Source organism: Bos mutus, chromosome 3 (genome assembly GCF_027580195.1).
Source record: "Bos mutus isolate GX-2022 chromosome 3, NWIPB_WYAK_1.1, whole genome shotgun sequence".
Taxonomy (NCBI): domain Eukaryota; kingdom Metazoa; phylum Chordata; class Mammalia; order Artiodactyla; family Bovidae; genus Bos; species Bos mutus.
The window spans coordinates 96,048,839-96,074,090 of NC_091619.1; positions in this window are offsets into that span (position 1 = coordinate 96,048,839).

A 25,252-nucleotide genomic window follows, 5' to 3' on the forward strand; every position below is an offset into this window, starting at 1 on the left:
CAGATATTGATCAAGAGCTTTGTCTATACTGACTCCTCCAAAGGTATAGCTTTGTCTATACCTTATTTGGGAGAAGGCAATGGCACCTCACTCCAGTATTCTTGCCTAGAAAATCTCATGGACAGAGGAGCCTGGAAGGCTGCAGTCCATGGGGTTGCTGAGGGTTGGACACGACTCAGCGACTTCACTTTCACTTTTCACTTTCATGCATTGGAGAAGGAAATGGCAACCCACTCCAGTACTCTTGCCTGGAGAATCCCAGGGACGGGGGAGCCTGGTGGGCTGCCATCTATGGGGTCGCACAGAGTCAGACATGATTGAAGCGACTTAGCAGCAGCAGCAGCAGCAGCATACCTTATTCTTCACAAGAGTGCTATGGGCTAGATACTATTACTGCTATGGTCCCCCCAAATTCATATGTTGAAACCCTAACCCCAAAAAGTGATGATATGAGTATGTGGGACCTTTGGGAAGTGACTCAGTCTTGAGGACAGAGTCCTGGTAAATGGGGTTAGTGCTCTTATGAAAGAATCCAGAGAGGTCCCCAGTACCTTTTGCCAGGTGAGGCTACCAAAAGGAGTCTGGATCTGGAAGCGGGCCCTCACTCCACCACGCTGACACCCTGACCTGAGACTTCCAGCCTGCAAAATGGTGAGAAATAAATTTCTGTTGTTCACAAGCTTCCATTGTGTGGTGTTTTGTTACAGTAGCCCAAAAGGACTAAGACAATTACTGTCCTTGTGTGACATGTCAGGAAGACAAAGCACAAAGAAATGAAATGACTTGTCCAAGGCCACCCACCTATTTGATGTCTCTCACTCAGACTGGAGCCCTGATCCAACATTTCGTCTTCTTAAAATGAATGTTTTCCCATAATATCCCCTTCGCTCATCTGCCTCCATCTCTGTAGTTGAGCTGACCGGGCGGGTCTCGCTAGGAAATGGTCAACAGAACATAGCCTGGGGAAGTGGAACAAACTCTGAACATGGCTGAGTGTTTAGGAGAGTATCGTGTGTAAGAGCAGTGCAGCTGAGTAGAATGGGCTTTCCTTAGACCAGAGTGATGCACACGAAATTGTTCCCATCAGTATTTCAGGTCTGAAATTTCTACACTCTGTATTTAGGCAAACAAGCGGTGTCTCAGTTCACCTCACCTGCAAAATGGAGGAAATAAAATGATAACTATCTTGTTGGTTATGAAGCACAAATATAGTAAGTACATCACTCAGTATAGTGCCTGTCTCAATATTTGGGAGCTATTGCTAACAGATCAGATGTAGCCAGTTTACTGAGAAGCCTCAATTCACTGGAGGTATAAATAAAGATCAATTTATTTTCTCCTTTCCCTTCAGTTAACTAGCTCTGTCCAGCCTCTCGGTCTCACTGCCCAAGGAACCTCCAAGCAGACTCCAACCATCACTTTCCTATCAATGTCAGTTACTCAAGTCCAGTCCAGTTTACAACTTCAATATTATATCCAAGTCTTTTCCCCTCTTCAGAGCTTGCCAGACTTGTAACTCAAGTTCCGAGAGTGGGAAGGGGACTTGACCTTGTCTTCTTGTCTCCTTGTCTTTTACTCCTTCTCCTTTCTTTTCTCAGTCTAGTGCCTCCCATGAGAAGGGAAGAAGGGAGAATAAAAGGAATAGAGGAGGTCACTTTAAATAAGTGGCTTCTTATCTCTGGTGGAAAGAGGTCCCTGCTCTCACACTGCCTTGACCTGTTTCTCTCTGCTGTTGCTGGGTTCTGGCAATGTGTCAGTCTCCTATTAAATAGTATGGGGTGTGGAGTTGTGTTTTTAGAGGGAGATGTTCATTTTTATGCCACACCTTCCACCACTGAGAACCCCAAGTTGGGGGTAACCGTGTCTCCCTTTGTCCGAGAAACAATCTTTGCCCCCAGTGTTTCTCCATCTGGATGCCATCTTACTTGGTCCGTGGCCACCAGACCTGTCACCTTCTCCTCTGATTTCTATTCTCTCATTGTAGTGGAGTCAGTTAAATTACTGGAATTGGATTTACCCTCCTGCCTTAAACAAACAAAACATAAAATAGAAACATAAAATATTTTAAAAAACACAATTTTTCAAGACACTTAACAAAAGATAGTTATCCTTGAGAGACAAGAAACAAAGGAGGCAAGTCAATGATTGTCCCAGCTTGATGTCTTCAGAGTTTTCAGGCTGTGATGCAGAGAACAAAACTCTGAGTGAAAGAGATGATGCTGAGAGTTGGATCACCAAGTGGGAATTCATAGGATAGAGTAACAGAGGAAGAGCCAACAGAGGGAGCACCCCAAAGATCTGCAAAGGACCACCTCTCTGATATTCAGGAGGGTACTGATCAATAAATTCAGGTGAAGAAATATAGTGGCCAAGGAAAAAAATTATCTGAAAAGATTAGAAAATAAAGTCCAACATTCACCCAGGGCTGAGAATACTGCATCTTCCCCTAGCCGGACTGAAAGGAATCATAACTCCTGAGCATTGGGTTTGAGTATTCAAGAAGGTTTTGCTCAGTAGTGGGGAATAATTCACCCTAGATTGCTGCAGGTATACCAAATATATCATAAAAGTAAGACCCAAGAAAAGCAAATAATTCCCAAGTAGTATCCCAGAACAAATTCAAGAAGATTTATAAGAACAAAAATGATTCACCATCCAACAAGGTAAAAGTCACTGTTTCTGGCATCTAATTGAGGATTGCCAGGAATACAATGAAGCAGGGAAACACAGTCCCTAATAAGGAGAATAATCAATCTATCAATATAGTCCAAGAACTGATACAGATGTTAAAACTAGCAATCAAAGATTTCAAAATAATTGTTTTAATGTATTCTATGTATTCAAAAAGTTGAGACATGAAAGCTATCAAAAAGACTCAAATAGAACTTCTAGATGTGAAAAATACATTTTTGATGAAAAATGCTGTGGAATTTAGGATATATTAAACATGGCAGAGACATTACTTTGCCAACAAAGGTCCATCTAGTCAAGGCTATAGTTTTTCCAGTAATTATGTATGAATGTGAGAGTTGGACTACAAAGAAAGCTGAGCGCCAAAGAATTGATAATTTTGAACTGTGGTGTTGGCGGAGACTCTTAAGAGTCCCTTGGACTATGAGGAGATCCAACCAGTCCAGCCTAAAGGAGATCAGTCCTGTGTGTTCATTGGAAGGACTGATGTTGAAGCTGAAACTCCAATACTTTGGCCACCTGATGCGAAGAGCTGACTCATTTGAAAAGACCCCGATGCTGGGAAAGATTGAGGGCAGGAGGAGAAGGGGATGACAGAGGATGAGATGGTTGGATGGCATCACCGACTCAGTGGATGTGGGTTTGGGTGGACTCCGGGAGTTGCTGATGGACAGGGAGGCCTGGCGTGCTGCGGTTCATGGGGTCACAAAGAGTCGGACACGACTGAGAGATTGAACTGAACTGAACTGAAACATGGCAGAGGAGAAGATTAGTTAACTTGAAGGCATAGCAGTTTTAAAAAAGAACAAATTAGCATAAAGTAAGAAGAAATAAAATAATATAATAAAGTTCAGTGTGGAAATCAGTAAAATAAAAAACACTAGAACAATTTTAAAAATCAATGAAACCAAAAGCTGTTTCTTTAAGTTCAATAAGGTTGATTAATCTCTCAGCTAGCTTGATAAGGAAAAAAAAGAAAAACACAGATTATAAAATCAAGAATGAGAGATGTAATATCACCACAGATTCCACAGATATTTTTTTAAATAAGAGAACATTCTCAATAACTTTATACCTATAAATTTGACAATTCAGCTGAAATGGCCAGTTCCCTAAAAGATGCAAACTACCAAAGCTTAGTCAAGAAAGAATAGATAACCTTAATAGCTCTGTATCTATTAAAGAAATAGAACTTGTAGTTTAAGAACTCTCCCACAAGGAAAACTCTAGGCCACATGGAACCACTAGTGAATTCTACCAAACATTAGGGAAGAAGCAATACCAATTCTACATAAACTCTTCCAGAAAATTGAAAAGGAAGGTACGCCTCCCAACTCATTATTTGATGCCAGCGTTGCTGTGACAATGAAACCAGAAAATGCTATCACCAGAAAAGAAAACTGTAAACCAATATTTTTCAAAAACACAGCCGAAAAAGCCTAAACAAAATTTTAGCAAATCAAACCCAACAACATATTAAAAAAGATAATATATTATAGTCAAGAGGAATTTTCCCAAGGAATGTAGGGTGGATTTAACATTCAAAAATCATTGCAAATACTGGGGATCTGTTGCACAGCAATGTGAATGTAATTAACACTTTAATATGGTTAAGACAGTAAATGTTATTCATGTGTTTTTTATTATAATTAAACATTTTTTAAATCAATGCAATTTATCATATTAACAGACCAAAACAGGAAAAATACATGATCATCTTAATAGATGCTGAAAAAGCATTTAACAAAAACCCAACATGCTTATAAAATCCAATCAATCTGGATACAGACTCAACAAACTAGGTACAAAAGGGAACTTCCTCAATTCAAAACAAATTATCTACACACACAAAAAAAGATACTTAGCATTCTACTTAATGGTAAAAAGTTTAAAATATCAGAAAAAAAAGGATCACCACTTTTTTCAACATTGTATAATAATTAAATAAAAAGAATAAAAGGAAGCCAAATTGAATGGAATAAGTAAAATTATTCTCATTCCTAGGCAAAATGACAGAGTAGGCAATGGCACCCCACTCCAGTACTCTTGCCTGGAAAATCCCATGGATGGAGGAGCCTGGTAGGTTACAGTCCATGGGATCGTGAAGCGACTTCGAGATCTGAGCGACTTCACTTTCACTTTTCACTTTCATGCATTGGAGAAGGAAATGGCAACCCACTTCAGTGTTCTTGCCTGGAGAATCCCAGGGACCGTAGGCTGCCATCTATGGGGTCGCACAGAGTCTGACACGACTGAAGCGACTTAGTAGCAGCAGCAGCAGCAGCAGGCAAAATGAGTGTCTACATAGAAAATCAAGTGGAATGTGCAGAAAATCAACTATAACTAATAAGTATGTTTAACAAAATTGCAGGATGCATGATCAATATAAAGAAATCAACTGTATTTCTATGTGCTACCAAAAAACTATCAGAAATAAAGATTTTAAAACATTTACAAAGTATTTAAAGTACTAAATAATTCAGGATAAATATGACAAACATTATGAAAAAAAAATACACTTAAAACTCCAAAACATTACTGAAAGTAAAGATGACCTAAATAAATGAAGATATATCTTGTTCATAAGACAGAAGACTAACCATAGCTAAAAATGTCAATTATTTCCAAATTGATCTATAGACTCATGAAATTCCAAATAAAATCCCAAAACCTTTTTGCAGATATTGACATGTTGATTCTAAAATATGCATGTAAATGCAGAGGACCTAGAAGAACTAATGCCTCTTGAGAAATCTGTATTCAGGTCAGGAAGCAACAGTTAGAACTGGACATGGAACAACAGACTGGTTCCAAATAGGAAACGGACTACGTCAAGGCTGTATATTGTCACCCTGCTTATTTAACTTCTATGCAGAGTACATCATGAGAAACACTGGACTGGAAGAAACACAAGCTGGAATCAAGATTGCCAGGAGAAATATCAATGACCTCAGATATGCAGATGACACCACTCTTATGGCAGAAAGTGAAGAGGAACTCAAAAGCCTCTTGATGAAAGTGAAAGAGGAGAGTGAAAAAGTTGGCTTAAAGCTCAACATTCAGAAAACAAAGATCATGGCATCTGGTCCCATCACTTCATGGGAAATAGATGGGGAAACAGTGGAAACAGTGTCAGACTTTTTTTTTTGGGCTCCAAAATCACTACAGATGGTGATTGCAGCCAGGAAATTAAAAGACACTTACTCCTTGGAAGGAAAGTTATGACCAACCTAGATAGCATATTGAAAAGCAGAGACATTACTTTGCCAACAAAGGTCCATCTAGTCAAGGCTATGGTTTTTCCAGTGGTCATGTATGGATGTGAGAGTTGGACTGTGAAGAAGGCTGAGCACCGAAGAATTGATGCTTTTGAACTGTGGTGTTGGAGAAGACTCTTGAGAGTCCCTTGGACTGCAGGAAGATCCAACCAGTCCATTCTGAAGGAGATCAGCCCTGGGATTTCTTTGGAGGAATGATGCTAAAGCTGAAACTCCAGTACTTTGGCCACCTCATTGGAAAAGACTGTGATGCTGGGAGGGATTGGGGGCAGGAGGAGAAGGGGACGACAGAGGATGAGATGGCTGGATGGCATCACTGAGTCGATAGACGTGAGTCTGAGTGAACTCCGGGAGTTGGTGACGGACAGGGAGGCCTGGCGTGCTGCGATTCATTGGGTCGCAAACAGCTGGACATGAAGAGCGACTGAACTGAGAAGAACTAAAACAACTTTGAAAAAGAATAGTACCAGTGGGATAATTATACTTGACTTCAAGACTTACTAAAAAGTTACAGTAATCAAAAGTGTGGCATTGGAATCCAAATAGGTATACAGGTCAATGGACTAGAACTAGGAGTCCAGAAACAGATTTACACATATATACAAATAACTGATTTTTGACAAAGATGTAAAGGTAATTTGGTGGAGAAAAAAAACAAATGTTGTTAGGACAACTGGAAAAGCATAAGCAAAAAAAAAAAAAGTGTGTTAAGTCCATCAGATCAGATCAGTCGCTCAGTCATGTCCGACTACTTGTGACCCCATGAATCCCAGCACGCCAGGCCTCCCTGTCCATCACCAACTCCCAGAGTTCACTGAGACTCACGTCCATCGAGTCAGTGATGCCATCCAGCCATCTCATCCTCTGTCATCCCCTTCTCCTCCTGCCCCCAATCCCTCCCAGCATCACAGTCTTTTCCAATGAGTCAACTCTTCACATGAGGTGGCCAAAGTACTGGAGTTTCAGCTTTAGCATCATTCCTTCCAAAGAAATCCCAGGGCTGATCTCCTTCAGAATGGACAGGTTGGATCTCCCTGCAGTCCAAGGGACTCTCAAGAGTCTTCTCCAACACCACAGTTCAAAAGCATCAATTCTTCGGCGCTCAGCCTTCTTCACAGTCCAACTCTCACATCCATACATGACCACTGGAAAAACCATAGCCTTGACTAGATGAACCTTTGTTGGCAAAGAAATGTCTCTGCTTTTGAATATGCTATCTAGGTTGGTCATAACTTTCCTTCCAAGGAGTAAGTGTCTTTTAATTTCATGGCTGCAGTCACCATCTGTAGTGATTTTGGAGCCCAGAAAAATAAAGTCTGACACTGTTTCCACTGTTTCCCCATCTATTTCCCATGATGTGGTGGGACCAGATGCCATGATCTTCGTTTTCTGAATGTTGAGCTTTAAGCCAACTTTTTCACTCTCCACTTTCACTTTCATCAAGAGGCTTTTGAGTTCCTCTTCACTTTCTGCCATAAGGGTGGTGTCATCTGCATATCTGGGGTGATTGATATTTCTCCTGGCAATCTTGATTCCAGTTTGTGTTTCTTCCAGTCCAGCGTTTCTCATGATGTACTCTGCATAGAAGTTAAATAAGCAGGGTGACAATATACAGCCTTGATGAAGTCCTTTTCCTATTTGGAACCAGTCTGTTGTTCCCTGTCCAGTTTTAACTGTTGCTTCCTGACCTGCATACAAATTTCTCAAGAGGCAGATCAGGTGGTCTGGTATTCCCATCTCTTTCAGAATTTTCCACAGTTTATTGTGATCCACACAGTCAAATTTTTGGCATAGTCAATAACGCAGAAATAGATGTTTTTCTGGAACTCTCTTGCTTTTTCCGTGATCCAGCAGATGTTGGCAATTTGGTCTCTGGTTCCTCTGCCTTTTCTAAAACCAGCTTGAACATCAGGAAGTTCACGGTTCACATATTGCTGAAGCCTGGCTTGGAGAATTTTGAGCATTACTTTACTAGCGTGTGAGATGAGTGCAATTGTGCGGTAGTTTGAGCATTCTTTGGCATTGCCTTTCTTTGGGATTGGAATGAAAACTGACCTTTTCCAGTCCTGTGGCCACTGCTGAGTTTTCCAAATTTGCTGACATATTGAGTGCAGCACTTTCACAGCATCATCTTTCAGGACTTGGAACAGCTCAACTGGAATTCCATCACCTCCACTAGCTTTGTTCATAGTGATGATTTCTAAGGCCCACTTGACTTCACATTCCAGGATGTCTGGCTCTAGGTCAGTGATCACACCATCGTGATTATCTGGGTCATGAAGATCTTTTTTGTGCAGTTTTTCTGTGTATTCTTGCCATCTCTTCTTAATATGTTCTGCTTCTGTTAGGTCCATACCATTTCTGTCCTTTATCGAGATCATCTTTGCATGAAATGTTCCTTTGGTATCTCTGATTTTCTTGAAGAGATCTCTAGTCTTTCCCATTCTGTTGTTTTCCTCTATTTCTTTGCATTGATCGCTGAAGAAGGCTTTCTTATCCCTTCTTGCTATTCTTTGGAACTCTGAATTCAGATGTTTATATCTTTCCTTTTCTCCTTTGCTTTTCGCTTCTCTTCTTTTCACAGCTATTTGTAAGACATCCCCAGACAGCCATTTTGCATTTTTTGCATTTCTTTTCTATGGGAATGGTCTTGATCCCTGTCTCCTATACAATGTCACGAACCTCAGTCCATAGTTCATCAGGCACTCTGTCTATCAGATCTAGGCCCTTAAATCTATTTCTCACTTCCACTGTATAATCATAAGGGATTTGATTCAGGTCATATCTGAATGGTCTAGTGGTTTTCCCTACTTTCTTCAATTTAAGTCGAATTTGGTAATAAGGAGTTCATGGTCTGAGCCACAGTCAGCTCCTGGTCTTGTTTTTGCTGACTGTATAGAGCTTCTCCATCTTTGGCTGCAAAGAATATAATCAGTCTGATTTCGGTGTTGACCATCTGGTGATGCCCATGTATAGAGTCTTCTCTTGTGTTGTTGGAAGAGGGTGTTTGTTATGACCAGTGCATTTTCTTGGCAAAACTCTGTTAGTCTTTGCCCTGCTTCATTCCGTATTCCAAGGCCAAATTTGCCTGTTACTCCAGGTGTTTCTTGACTTCCTACTTTAGCATTCCATAGCTCACACTATATACAAAAATTTAACTCAAAATGCATCATATACTTAAATGAGGGTCATAAAGCTATAATATTTCTAGGAGAAAGTCTTTGTAACCTTAAGATAAACAAAGTTTTTTAGATTCAACATCAAAGTACAACCCATAAAAGAAACTTTTGATAAGTTATTGTTCAGTCACTAAGTTGTGTCCGATGCTTGGTAGCCCCACGGACTGTAAAACACCAGCCTTCCCTGTCCTTCACTGTCTCCCAGAGTTTGTTCAAACTCATGTCCACTGAATCCATTTGTTAAGTTAGACCTTTTCAAAATTTAAAACTTCTACACCTCAAAAGGCATGAAAAGACCAGATACAGGCTAAGTGAAAATATATGCAGAGTATATATTTGATAAAAGATTTGTATCCAAAATCTATCAAGAACTCTCACAACTCAGTAAAAAGAAAATAACACAATTTTTTAAAATGGACAAAATATTTGAAAAGACATTTTCCCAAAGATATGAAAATGATCACATGAAAAGGTGATTAGGAACTTTTAAACCTCAATATGATACCACTGCATATGTATGAAAATGGCTATAATTTATAACTGATCATGCTGGGTGTTGGCAAGGACACAGAAGGACTGGAATTCTTATACACTGCTGATGGGAATGAAAAATGGTAGGACCACTTCAGACGAGTGTTCAGCAGTTTCTTAGAATGTACAGCTATCATATGATCTAACCATTCCACTGAAGATATAGGAAAGCATGTCTATACAAAGACTGGTACATGAATGGACATAGAAGCTTTATTTGCAACAGCCCAAAACTGGAAACTACTCCAAGTTCCATAGACTGGGGAATGGATAAGTAAATTCTTGTATATACATACAATGGAATGCTGCTCAGCAACAAAAGAGAATGAGCCAGTGATACACACAGCAACATGGGTGAATCTCAAAATATTTACACTGAGTGAAAGAAGCCAGATAAAAAGAGTACATACTGTATGATTCCACTTATACAAAACTCTAGCAAATGCAAGTGAATTCTGTGGTAACAGAAAGCAGTCTGATGGTTCTTTGGTGGAGTCTTGGTATGGAATGGCATGAGGGGAGTAATTTATGGAGGGGCAAACTTTTACAAAGGAATACTGGGATGTGGCCCTACTCACTGTCTTCTTTGTGGTGATGGTTTCATGAATACATACATGTCAACACTTACGAAATTGCACACTTTAAATATGTGCAGTTGGTCAATTGTACCTCAAAACTCTTTTTAAAAAGAAGCAAGTAAAAAAACAAACAAAAAAAAAAAAAAACCCTAATTAATTACTTTTAAAAAGAAGCAAGTATCAATCTCTAGTTTATGTGCACCGTCAAATTCCAGTGGACAGAGGTCAAGCTCTTCCTAGAACCCTCTCTCTTGTTCTGCTGTGCTCTCATGACAGGTCTGGGAGGTGCCTGCAGATTCAGCACCTCAGCAAGCATCTCACCAAGGAGTGAACTCCCAGTTCCCTCTTCCTACAGACACTCCCAATCTCTAAGGGTCTTCCTCTTGGAAACTCCTCCATCACTTAGATTAAACTAGAAGAGAGAGGAGGAGGGAATATCCTCTCCATGAAAGTTGTACTTCCCATGATGATTATGACAAATTTCCCTTTCTCTCCTGACCTATCTTCCTGTGCAGGCTTGGGGGTGGAGTGCTGCAAAGCTGCAGGGAAGATTGGATTTGGCTGGGATGTTTACCTGGGAAGGGTGTATCTGATCCCAATTGTTAGCAGCTGCAGGGCAATCTCTTGCACAGATAAAAACAGGTCCAGAGGAGAAGCTGGATGGAAGGAGCCTTACTGTTTGTCCCAGGCTGCAGGAGAAGGAGGGGGCTTCTAAATGACGAGTGGGTAGGGGCAGCCGTGGGCCCAGAAAACTTCAGGCTGCACACTGAGCTAAGTCAACAAGTCTTTAATGACGGCTCTCTTGGGGGGATTAAGACTCAGGTCAGCCAGATCTTGAAGCCAGCAGTTTTGTGTCTTCCCCCACATTCTTCCTCCCCCGGTCCTTGCTCCTTTCAGCGCTTGGCATCGCTGAGCAAGTAGAAGAGACAACTCTTTTACGTCTAATGTTTTTCCACTATGTGCTCTTTTTGGCACACAATTGTTTAGCCTTGACTTAAAACAATTTAAATATCAAATCATGTACAGGTATACCTTGGGGGTATTGAGGTTTTGGTTCCAGACCACAGCAATAAAGAGAGTCACATGAATTTTTTGGTTTCCTAACACATATAAAAGTTTTATCTACATTATATTGTGGTCCATTAAGTCAGCAATAGCATTATGCTTGAAAAAACAATGTATGTATTTTTTTAGTTAAAAATACTTTATTGTTTAAAAATATTAACCATTATCTGAGCCTTCAACTAGTCATAGTAGTAACATCAGATATCACTGATCACAGATCACTGTAACAAATATGACAATAATGAAAAAGCTTGAAATATTGCAAGAATTATCAATACGTGATGCAAAGACATGAAATAAGCAAATGTTATGGGGAAATGGTACTGATAAACTTGCTCGATGCAAGGTTGCCACAAACCTTCAAATTGTGATAAAGGTAACATCTGGGAAGCTCAATAAAGTGCAATAGTACAAGGTATGCCTATATATGTCATGTCAATCCAGGTAGATTTTAATGCTGTATGCTGAGACCTGTTCTGGATGAGAGAGGATGAGGAGAAAAATCCTGATAGGGATTCCATAGAAAACTCTAGGCAGTTTTCTCTCTAAGCTGTGTCTAGAGTCTATCTTTTACTCTCCATGCTCACAAGCTGACCTCTCACTTCTCACCTGAACAGAAATCCTCTGCCTCGTCTTTGAGGCTCTCGAAGAGACCATGCAAGGATGCCCGAGACATTGGCTCCCAGGCAGGCTGGGGTTAATGTAAGACTTAACATGCAGATTTGCCAGGAAGCAAGTCTCTGGGCTCCCAACTTTGCTCAAATGGACCACATCAATCACTACTGAGACTTCCTTCTGAGGAAGTGAGGATAAGGGCCTGGTTATTTATGACAACCTCCTGAGGACTTTCCTCTGCCAACTGGGTTCCCCAGGAGGGGAGATGGCCATTAAACTCCCCACCTCTGCTATGCCCTTCTTTATAAACAAGATCCCGTTCTTCAAGAGGAGACCAATGCCAAGAAAAGGAGGCCAAGAGAGGCACATAAAAGGGGCAGACAAGCTTACATTGAATCTGAGTAATTAGGAAAGTCACCTTGCCAACTACCCAGCAAGGGCCCTAAGGTCCGGCTCAGGAGTGCCCAAGGCTGCACAGATAAAGAGGCAGGCCTGAAACTATGATCAAGTGTCTCCTCTACTCAGCCAAGGGTCTTTTTCTTTTTTGGCTGCACTGGGTCTTCATTGCTGTGCATGGGCTTTTCTCTAGGTGTGCCAAGCAGGGGCTACTCTTCGTTGCAGTGCGTGAGTTTCTTGCTTCAGTGGCTTGTCTTGTTGCAGAGCGGGGGCTCTGTAGAGTGCGTGGGCTTTCAGTAGTTGTGGCTCATGGGCTTAGCTGCTCCACAGCCTGTGGAATCTTCCCAGACCAGTGATTGAACCCATGTCCTCTGCATTGGCAAGTGGATTCTTCACCACTGCGCCACGAGGGAAGTCCCAACTGAGGGTCATTTTTTGCAGTCATTTTCATTTTCAAAACAAATTTCTGAGTAACAGAGATTTCTTAGAATCCTGCTTTTAGAAACCTTGGATACTGAAATTTCTTCTTGCAAAGTTCTTCCTTCTCCTAGAGCTGTTTTGTAATGAGGATGGAATTTCATTTTCTGGAATAGGGTATCTCAGAATTTTCTTCCGATCAGACAAAAGAAGGATCACTTCTCAAAATGTAGGCAAAGATAGAACAGGAGAAACCCTCACAGCAACCCAAGGGAGGTAAATTTTATTACCTGCATTTTGTAGATTAGCAGAGCACCAAAGAGTTAAAGCAGTTTGCCTTAGCAAACTGAAATGGTGGTCGATCCATCTGAATGACTTAAGAATGAAAAGAACTGGACTTCAATGGTGGCCCAGTGGTTAAGAATCCTCCTGCCAATACAGGAGACATGGCTTTGATTCCTGGTCCAGGAAGATTCCACATGCTGCAGCTGCTGAAGTCCGTGCACCCTAGAACCAGTGCTCTGCACCAAGAGAAGCCCACACACCACAACGCAAGAGTGGCTACCGCTTGCCGCAACTAGAGATCATCTGCACACAGCAACAAAGACCCCCTAAAAGTTTCTTTAATAAATAAAAATTTAAGCAGTAAAAGAACATATATTAATAGATAGAGACCAAAATAGTACCTTTATTGGCCAGAGCTGGAGACAGACATGTCTCAAGACAGATCTTAGAAGGATGTTCAGCAGATCTGCTCCCCTTCTTCCTGGCCGTCAGCCTTCTACACATTTCAGTCTTGTTCCCTATTGGGCGTGGCCATGTGACCTAGTTCTAGCCCGTGGACTGTGGGCAGAACTGCTGTGCACCACTTGCAGGCAAGACTCATAAGCTCCCATGTGTAATTCTCTATTCCCCCGACTCTTCCTTATCTGCTGGTAGAATGTCCCAACAGGATTTTATTTTTAACCTCAGCACTATCGGCATTTGTAGCCAGACAATTCTTTGCCATGGAGCCTTCCCATACATTATAGGATATTCAGAAGCATGTCTGATCTCTACCCATGAGACACCAATAGCATCCCCACTTGCCAAAGTGGCAACCAAAATGTCTCCAGACACTTTCAAAGGTCCTCTGAAGGGCAGAATCGGCCCCTGTTGAGCACTGCTGCTCTACAAGATGCCAAAGACACCCGGCGGAAGAAACCTGGGTCCTGAATGACTGCATGGAGCAGAGCACCCATCTCACATTTGTCAGTAACATGAGCAAGAAACTTTTACTGCATTAAGCCACTTCAATGTAGGAGCTGTTGATTCAAAAGTAGCTTCCTCTGACTAATATATTACTGCTAAAGGCTCCCCATAAATAGACGTATCCACCCAGATGGAGTACTCAGACCAGGGACCACCCCTGCCTGCATGGCTTGGGCCCAAGAGGTACAGCAGTAAGTCACTTCCTGTGGGTAGACAGTGCACAAGATAAAGGAAATGACAGAGCTGAGCTCTACATGCTTAGAACTTCTGCCCAAATTCACCATTAAGTCACTTCTCATCCATAAAAGCAGAAAAATCTGAAATGTGCTTGAAAGAAAAACTTTCTTCTCGAAAACTCCCTACTCATGAAACCAAGGGGCTCTGCACTGGGAAACGCCAGAGTCCACTTGTCTTTTTCTAACCCTAGAAGATCTGCTCAGGACAAAAGATAGCCTGTACTCTGCTCAGTACAAAGTATGGCCTGGGTTCTGATTTTCTCTCCAAATGCTTTATCTTACTTTGTTATTGAAGTCAAGGCTCAGGCTTTGGCCAAAGTCAGGGTTGGCCTCACTTAGTGATCGTGGTCCAGGTGTAACCCAGCAAGCACAGGGCTTGTTCTGTGACAAAAACATAGAGTGGACCAGAAAAGAGTAAAGCCCACAGCCTTGATCTGAATTCACTGGTGAATGTTGTCAAGAGCTCCCATCACACAATTCATTTCCTTTCTCCATTGTCCTTTATATTTCCATTTACTAAACAGCCCAGTGATATACTGCCTGCTTCACATAAAGCTGTCAAAGGAATGCTGTGAGTGACCTTAGTCCAGGAGAGGCAGATCAGTGGAAGGGAAATAACTGGCTGGAAGTCAAAAAACACAGATTTGTGTCCAGATCTGATCTGTCACCAACTGATTGTTCCAAACTGGACCTCTTCTCAAGACCTCTGTTTCCTCAACATAAAGTAAGAACACTGGGTTGAGCATCTCATAATTTTACTGTTAACTGCACTGGGAAGCATTAAATTGAGATCTTGTTTATATCTCTATTGTTAATAGTGACTATGAGCCTCTTCCTCCCCCATCTCCTGCATGCCCAGCTCAAGCCTTGGATGCTGTTGTACTCAACAAAAGTTGCAATAGTCTTTCACAGGTCTTCATTCTTCCCTCCCCAAACCCCAATCTATTTTACGGTGAAAGAGACTGAATTAGATACAGTCCTAGGCCCCTTTGAGCTATGCTATCCTGAATTCTAGGATCCTAAGGTTCTAATACAGTAAGTCCCCCATGTATGAACAAGTTCCATTCTGAAAGTCCGTTTGTAAGTCCAATAAGGTTAGCCTAGGTATCCAACTAACACAATTGGCTATATAGTGCTATACTGTAATAGGTTTATAATACTTTTCACACAAATAATACATAAAAAACAAACACAAAAAATAAAGAAAACATTTTTAGTATTATAGTGCAGTGCCTTGAAAAGTGCAGTAGAACACTACAACAGCTGGCTCACAGGACCTGGCGTCAAGTGGACAGGCAAGAAGAGTTACCAAGTGGAGGATGAAGAGAAGGTGGAAGACGGTAGAGATGAAAGATTGTCAGCAATAGGAGATGGAGGGCAAGCTGCAATTTCACTCACGCCTGACACAGATGGCACAGGTTCTGGTTCCTTGTTTCACTGAATTCTACTTATCCTCTTAACAAGTGAACCAGTGATGTCTGACTGCGTGCATGCTAAGTCGCTTCAGTCGTGACCAACTCTGAGACCATATGGACTGTAGCCCACCAGCCTCCTCTGTCCATGGGATTTCTCAGGCAAGAATACTGGAGTGGGTTGCCATGCCCTCCTCCAGGGTATCTTCCTGACCCAGGGATGGAACCCATGTCTCTTATGTCTGCTGCATTGGCAGGCAGGTTCTTTACCAACAGTGCCACCTGGGAAGCCCAGTGTTTGGGTGGTAGCTCTTGTTCTCTTGTCATAGATGACACGGTAGCACCGGACTGCCTTCTGAATGGCTGCTGTGACCTTCGGGTACCATTCTACGTTTGAGTCCTTTGCCTCAAAAATGAATAGTGCCTCCTCAGATAAAGACAATCCCTTAGAAATCTCCAGAATCTTTTTGATTCTTCACTTACTTCTTCCTCTTGTCTCTCTTTGTCCTTTCTCTGGGCCTCCAGTTCCATCAGGTCTTCATTAGTAATCTCCTTGTGGTTCATAGCATGGAGTTCAGTGAGCCATCCTCTCACAGATCTAGCTTGAAATAAAGATACTGTACTACTGTACTCTGGACAGAACTGTAGGGTACATTGCACAAAACCACTCGTAGAGGGCACACACACCTGACAACGTGCACAAGACGTGTGAAATGACTTGTGACTGGACACACGTTCGCATCTTTGAAAGTTCACAACTTCAAGTTCTGTACGTAGGGGACTTGTTGTGATTTATATCTTTAATATTCCAGATCATAGTCTAAATATCTGGGAGCCTAGAATTCTAAAGGGCTAGCAGTCTTAAATTCTAAAGTATTAAGAGTCTAGAATTCTAAGTATAACTTGAATTTCTCCAGGAAATAAATTGCAAAAGTGGAATATGCTAGTATTTCAGACCCATTACGTGGCATCACCAACTCGATGGACGTGAGGTTGAGCAAGCTCCAGGAGTTGGTAATGGACAGGGAAACCTGGCATGCTGCAGTCCACACGGTCACAAAGAGTCGGACATAACTGAGCGACTGAACTGAACTGAATAACTCAAATATTCATGGCTTCTGTCCCTATAGGCATATTTCTCATAGGTAGCTCATATGGCGTCCTCATGACACATTTGGCCAGCTAGAAAGCAGCACTTTCTGGGCCTTTCACTGGGTCATTTAGCAAATGGAAATACCAAGGACAATGAAGGAAGGAAATGGATTGCCCTTTTCCATCCTCCTGCCAAGTCAACATACACCAATTAGTGATACATGTTCAGTTCAGTTCAGTTCAGTTCAGTTGCTCAGTTGTGTCCGACTCTTTGCGACCCCATGAATTGCAGCATGCCAGGCCTCCCTGTCCATCACCAACTCCCGGAGTTCACTCAAACTCATGTCCATCGAGTGGGTGATGCCATCCAGCCATCTCATCCTCTGTTGTCCCCTTCTCCTCCTGCCCCCAATCCCTTCGTGTCAGGTGCCCAAATTATTGGAGTCTCAGCTTCAACATCAGTTCTTCTGATGAACACCCAGGACCGATCTCCTTTAGAATGGACTGGTTGGATCTCCTTGCAGTCCAAGGGACTCTCAAGAGTCTTCTGCAACACCACAGTTCAAAAGCATCAATTCTTCGGTGCTCAGCTTTCTTTACAGTCCAATTCTCACATCCATACATGACCACTGGAAAAACCATAGCCTTGACTAGACGGACCTTTGTTGGCAAAGTAATGTCTCTGCTTTTCAATATGCTGACTAGGTTGGTCATAACTTTCCTTCCAAAGAGTAAGCGTCTTTTAATTTCATGGCTGCAATCACCATCTGCAGTGATTTTGGAGCCCAAAAAAATAAAGTCTGATACTGTTTCCACTGTTTCCCCATCTATTTCCCAGGAAGTGATGGGACCAGATGCCATGATCTTCATTTTCTGAATGTTGAGCTTAAAGCCAAATTTTTCACTCTCCTCTTTCACTTTCATCAAGAAGCTTTTGAGTTCCTCTTCCCTTTCTGCCATAAGGGTGGTGTCATCTGCATATCTGAGGTTATTGATATTTCTCCCTGCAATCTTGATTCCAGCTTGTGCTTCTTCCAACCCAGCATTTCTCATGATGTACTCTGCATAGAAGTTAAATAAGCAGGGTGACAGTATACAGCCTTGACGTACTCCTTTTCCCTATTTGGAACCAGTCTGTTGTTCCATGTCCAGTTCTAACTGTTGCTTCCTAACTGCATATAGGTTTCTCAAGTTCAGCCTTATCTAAACCTCAGAGGTAAGTGGAGGCCTGGATGCAATATACTTATCATTAATATCCATATTTCATGTTTTAAAATTCCAAGTTTCTCACAATTTATAGTCTGAAGATTCTTAGATGTTAATAGTGTAGGCAGAAAAAAATTTTTTTTTAGATTCTGAAATACTATCATTCTAGGAGAGTGGAAGATGCTAGGGTATGTCCCATTCCCTCTGGGAGGCTCTGGGATGAAGGAGGCAAGGAGGCCTGAGCCAGTTTAGAGTAAGGTTTTAGGAGGCAGTAACAGGCCTCAGGGGTGAATACGATCATCTGGATAGAGTGTTATAGACACAGGGCAGAAGGAAGGACAATCAAATGTCCATGGTAGTCACACCCTAGTGGGCTTCCCAGAACCCTGGCAAGCAATGAAAACCAATTTAACAGCTTCCAACCAAGTGTGTTATTTATTTTATGAAAGTGAAAGTCGCTCAGTCATCTCCAGTTCTTTGTAATCCCATGGACTGTAGTCCATGGAATTGTCCAGGCCAGGATACTGGAGTGGGTGACCTTTCCCTTCTCCAAGGGATCTTCCCAAGTCAGGGATCAAACCCAGGTCTCCCACATTGCAGGTGGATTCTTTACCAGCTGAGCCACAAGGAAAGCTCTATTTATTTTATAAGTAACTGCAAATAGCAAAATAAAACCAAGAATTTGCATCCATGACCAGACCCCAGAGTTATTCAAGCTGCTTGCAGCTGTACATTGAGGGGTTCTCCTCCCATGGATGAGGGTAGACCCCCAGCCTCCTACAGATCTGGTCTACCAGGGTTTGGAGTTTTGGAGGTTTGACCCTTCCCAGCTTGGCTGCTGAAGCTGAAGTTCCAGTACTTTGGCTACCTGATGAGAGGAGCCAACTCATTGAAAAAGACCCTTTTTCAGGGCTGGACCTGAGAAAGATTGAGGGCAGGAGGAGAAGGGGGCAACACAGGATGAGATGGTTGGATGGCATCATTGACTCAATGGACATGAATTTGAGCAAACTCAGGAGATAGTGAAGGACAGGGGAGCCTGGTGTGCTGCAGTCCATGGGGTGGCAAGGAGTCCGACACAACTGAGTTACTGAACAACTTGACTACACACTCCTCTGACTCTGGAAAGTGAAAGTGAAAGTCACTCAGTCATGTCGGACTCTTTGAGACCCCATGGACTATATAGCTGAGCCACAAGGAAATTTAAACTTGGAGTTTTAAACTCCACATTTCAGGTTTTGAAATTCCAAGTTTCTCACAATTTACAGTCTGAATATTCTTGGATGTTAATAGTGTGGACCTAACTGAAGCAGAAGATATTAAGAAGAGGTGGCAAGAATACACAGAAGAACTGTACAAAAAAGAGCTTCATGACCCAGGTAATCATGATGGTGTGATCACTCACCTAGAGCCAGACATCCTGGACTGTGAAGTCAAGTGGGCCTTAAGAAGCATCACTACAAATAAAGCTAGTGGAGGTGATGGAATTCCAGTTGAGCTATTTCAAATCGTAAAAGATGATGCTGTGAAAGTGCTGCATTCAATATGTCAGCAAATTTGGAAAACTCAGCAGTGGCCACAGGACTGGCAGAGGTCAGTTTTCATTTCAATCCCCAAGAAAGGCAATGCCAAAGAATGCCCAACGTGAACGTGAACGTGAAGTCGATCAGTCGTGTCTGACTCTTTGCGACCCCGTGGACTGTAGCCCACCAGACTCCTCCGTCCATGGGATTCTCCAGGCAAGAATACTGGAGTGGGTTGCCATTTCCTTCTCCAGGGGATCTTCCCTACCCAGGGATCGAATCCAGGTCTCCCGCATTGCGGGCAGACACTTTAACCTCTGAGCCACCAGAGAATGCCCAAACTACCGCACCATTGCACTCATCTCACATGCTAGTAAAGTAATGCTCAAAATTCTCCAAGCCAGACTTCAGCAATATGTGAACCGTGAACTTCCAGATGTTCAAGCTGGATTTAGAAAAGGCAGAGGAACCAGAGATCAAATTGCCAACATCCGCTGGATCATTGAAAAAGGAAGAGAGTTCCATAAAAACATCTATTTCTGCTTTATTGACTATACCAAAGCCTTTGACTGTGTGGATCACAATAAACTGTGGAAAATTCTGAAAGAGATGGGAATACCAGACCACCTGACCTGCCTCTTGAGAAACCTGTATGCAGGTCAGAAAGCAACAGTTAGAACTGGACATGGAACAACAGACTGGTTCCAAATAGGAAAAGGAGTATGTCAGGGCTGTATATTATTACCCTGCTTATTTAACTTCTGTGCAGAGTACATCACGAGAAATGCTGGGCTGGAAGAAGCACAAGCTGGAATCAAGATTGCCAGGAGAAATATCAATAACCTCAGATATGCAGATGACACCACCCATATGACAGAAAGGGAAGAGGAACTAAAAAGCCTCTTGATGAAAGTGAAAGTGGAGAGTGAAAAAGTTGGCTTAAAGCTCAACATTCAGAAAATGAAGATCATGGCATCTGGTCCCATCACTTCCTGGGAAATAGATGGGGAAACAATGGAAACAGTGTCAGACTTTATCTTGGGGGGCTCCAAAATCACTGCAGATGGTGATTGCAGCCATGAAATTAAAAGACGCTTACTCCTTGGAAGGAAAGTTATGACCAACCTAGTCAGCATATTCAAAAGCAGAGACATTACTTTGCCAACAAAGGTCCATCTAGTCAAGGCTATGGTTTTTCCAGTGGTCATGTATGGATGTGAGAATTGGACTGTGAAGAAGGCTGAGCACCAAAGAATTGATGCTTTTGAACTGTGGTGTTGCAGAAGACTCTTGAGAGTCCCTTGGACTGCAAGGAGATCCAACCAGTCCATCCTAAAGGAGACCAGTCCTGGGTGTTCATTGGAAGAACTGATGTTGAAGCTGAGACTCCAATAATTTGGACACCTGACACGAAGAGCTGACTCATTTGAAAAGACCCTGATGCTGGGAGGGATTGGGGGCAGGAGGAGAAGGGGGCAACAGAGGATGAGATGGCTGGATGGCATCACCCACTCAATGGACATGAGTTTGGGTACACTCCGGGAGTTGGTGATAGACAGGGAGGCCTGGCGTGCTGGGGTCCATGGGGTCGCAAAGAGTCAGACACGACTGAGCGACTGAACTGAACTGAATAGTGTAGGCAGAAAAATTTATTTTTAGATTCTGAAATACTGTGATTCTAGGAGAGTGGAAGATCTCCCAAATCTTCCCAAAGATCTGGGATCTTCCCAAATCAGAGATCGAACCCATGTCTCCCACATTGCAGGTGGATTCTTTACCAGCTGAGCCACGAGGGAAGCCCAAGAATACTGGAGTGGGTAGCCTACCCCTTCTCCAGTGGATCTTCCCGACCCAGGAATCGAACCAGGGTCTCCTGCATTGCAGGTGGATTCTGTACGAATTGAGCTATCAGGGAAGGGAAGGAAAGGCCTGGAAGTCTTCAGAGTAACAGAAGCGGTTTTGACTTGTGTCAGGAAACTGAAGCTTGACCTGAATCTCAGGTTTCCTAGGAAGCCCAGGGGGCTGGCAGAGATTCCTGGCCCAACACATCTCAGAGCCAGGAGCACCCCCTGCAGCCAGAAGCAGTGAAGTCCCAGCTTGGAAGAAGTTAACAGCAGAAAGAGAATTTTCTCTGTTCAGCAAGGCTGGGCCTGCAACAGAAATAACCCCAATATACTGTCTGGCGCTATGGAGAAGTTTTGGCAAATGCCTTTATCAACCAATCAGTTGGATTTACTATACCTTTTATGTGCCAGCCACCATGGGGACAGGAGGGTCTTTTATTCCTTTTTTTTTTTTCTTTCTTTTTTTAACAATGGCTCATTTGAAAAACTTTTTTTTTTTTTTTTTTTTTTTTTTGCCATGCCATGCATCATGTGGGATCTTAATTCCCCAACCAGGATCAAATCTGCACCCCCTGCAGAGGAAGTGTGGCGTCTTAACCACGAGACTGCCAGGGAAGTCCCAGGTCTTTCACTCTTGAAGGCCTCACACAGGCTAGTGCCTCAAGAGAAAGCCCCAGACCATAGACTGGTCTTCACATCTTTTACACACCAACCCCATGTTCCTTTCCAATCTCACATCTGGCGCTCTCCATTGTAAACCCCGCTGGTTCCCCCATATTGCACATCGCACCAGCATACCTGTCTGCACTCCCCATTCCTCCAGCTGGAATATCCTCACCCTCTTCTGATGCTCACTTCCTCAAACTCAGGACTGGCTCAAATGTCTCCTCCTCCTCCTCTGTGAATCCAGCTCTAATGCCCCACATGCTCAGGACACCCTTCTTTGAGTTCACATCATGTTCATTTAAGTGTCATTCTCCCCAGTAGATCTCAGTTTTCCTCTTATCTGTAACCCCAGTTCCTAGCACAGGGCCTGGAACAATATTTTATTTAGGATATGTGCAGTCATGGGGGAGTAGAAAGTGTTCAAAGCATGACTGAATAAAGTGGAAGAATCTGCAGATTTGATGAAAGCAGAGTGACATCTAACTGGATAGCAAGAGTGAAGTGAGTGAGACAAGAGAGATGGTACGGGCCTTTCGATTCCAGAGAGATATCCAGGCTTTGATGGCTGGTTCCACCCTTTACTAACCGGATGAACATAAACAGATGACATTATTAACCGCATTGTCTCCTCTGTAAAATGGGGGTGGTTGTGAGGATTAAATGAGTTAATACAGATATACGACTTAGAACAGTATCTGGCACTTCATAAGAACTCAGAAAATACTACCTTTGGTAGTAATAATAGTAACAGGAGAACGAGCAGTGCTGGGAGTTGTAGTATCATTGTCTGGGGTATGAGGAAAACAGAGGGTCTTTCTGTGTGTGTGTCCTCAGTCGGTCAGTTGTGTCTGACTCTTTGCAACCCTGTGGATTGTAGCCCACTAGACTTCTCTGTCCATGGGATCCTCCAGGCAAGAATCCTGGAGTAAGTTGACATTTCTCCTCCAGGGGAACTTCCCAAGCCAGGGATCGAACCTGAGTCCCCTGCATTGCCAGGGGGATTTATCACTGAGCCACCTAGGAAACTGAAGGTCTTGCTGGCCAGGGTGGAATAGGGTGGACTTTAGTGGAGAATGGAGCTTCCTCACCCCTTCCAAGGTGCCCTGAGTGGACAAACCTCAAGTGCCTTCCTGAGTCACAGAGTAGGGGTAGAGCTCGCACTTGCTGACAAGTGCTCAAGCTGTCATGTGACATGATCTGTTTGCGATGTATTTCCTTATCAATTCCAGTCCTGAGCCCCTGAGCCTCTCTCTCTCTCTTTCTCTTTTTCTCTCTGTCTCCCTCAATTAGTCCTTCAGTCACGTTCGATTCTTTGTGACCCCATGGACTGTAGTCTGCCAGGCTCCTCTGTGCATGGAGTTCTCCAGGCAAGAATACTCGCGTGGGTAGCCATTCCCTTCTACAGGCGATTTTCCCAATCCAGGGATCGAACCCAGGTGTTCTGCCTAGCAGGCAGATTCTTTACCATCTGCACCACCAGGGGAGCCTTTCTTTCCATTATCTCTCCTTTTCCTTACGTTTTTCTTTCACTTGGTCCTCTACCTCTCTCTTCTATCTGAGAAAGACAACTAACAGCATAGTGAACTTCAAAGAACCCCAGATGTGAAAACAAAAGGCCTGTGTTCCAGTCCTAACCTTGCCTGTAATTGCTGATGGCTCCTGGGCAAGTCCCTTCTCTTCCCTGAACCTAAAGTCCGCTTCTCAACAGTGAATCACTGAGCTGTGTGTCTCCCTAAACTCCTTTCATTCTGAACATCTGTACATCTCTGCCGCAGTATTCTCTGTAGGAAACTTCTCTGCACCCACAAGAATCACACAGAGAACTTGGTTTCATTCATCATTCAGCCAGTGTTTATCGAGCATAGATAATATGCCAGGCTTTATATCAGGTACTGGGGATCATGGGGTGACCAAACCAAAGTCCCTGCACTTATGGAGTTCACATTTGAGAGAGTTTAGAAGAAGATCAGATGATGAACTCATTACTTTGCAATTAATCATGAACCACTTAAGAGGGGAGAAAATTGATGTGTGCTAAATGCCTCTTGTAGGCCAGGCCATGTGCCAGACACCTCAGTCTAGGTTACTGCAATTGATCCTTCCAATAACTTTATGAAGTAATTATGAATGTGTTAGTCACTCAGTCATGTCCAACTCTTTGCAATCCTACGGACTGTAGTCCGCCAGGATCCTCTGTCCATGGGATTCTCCAGGCAAGAATACTGAAGTGGGTTGCTGTTCCCTTCTCCAGGGGATCTTCCTGACCCAGGGATGGAACCCAGGTTGCTTGCATTGAGGCAAATTCCTTACCATATGAGCCACCAGAGAAGTCGTTATGGTCCTTCCTATTTTAAAGGAAAGGGACACAAGGCCAAGACCGCTCAGTCCCTTGGTCAACGTCACCCTGCTAGATTTGGTGGAGATGCGTCCGGTACACACCAGGGCCTCTCCACAGGAGAGGCTCCTGAACCCTGAGGCCAGAGCACACCTATCAGGAGAGAGGACCCCAGACCCCCTTCCTACGGAGGCACTCAGGGCAACCCCTGCAGGCTGGCTGAGGTTTCCCGGGGCATTATCCTTCAGACGGCTATAGCTCACTCCCTCCATCCCACCATCTCGGCGGGCAGAGCTGTGAGATTTGTAGCTGAATTCTGCCCTCCTGGCCCATAAACCCATAAAACAGCAAGCAGCCTCTAAGATGGGGGGGATAAGGGGGGCAAGGCTAAAAAATAAACACTGATGAAGATTAAAAATGACTGGTGGGTCTCAGGGATTTACGTCTCATAAAGTGAGATGGTCGAGGAGGCCAGACAGGGAGCAGACAGCCCTGACGCCTCTGCCTGGTGGATAATTTATCCCAGAAAGTGGAAGCCTCTATTTTTGACTCACACAGGCCAGGGTGGTTCTCGCTATCTGCCCCACCCCACCCCCGCCCCCCGCCCCACCAACACACACACACACACACACACACACAAACCCACTGATGAGGAGAGCCAGGCTGAGTCAGAAGTTTTGTTTTCCCAGACCAAACCCACACGTTTGATACTTTTTCAACCCTTTTCACTTCTCTGATCTCGTCAGAGTATTGTCTTACACCCTCAGTGAGGCTGGCAGGATGGGGACCCTCACCCACACTAGTCAGATGAAAAAACCCAAGCTGGCAGAGGCTGATTCATCCAGGATCTCCCAGGGAGTCAGGACTGTGAGCCAAGCCATCGTTGGTTGATGTGACAACCCCCATTTAGTACACAGTTTCCATCCTTCTCTTTCTC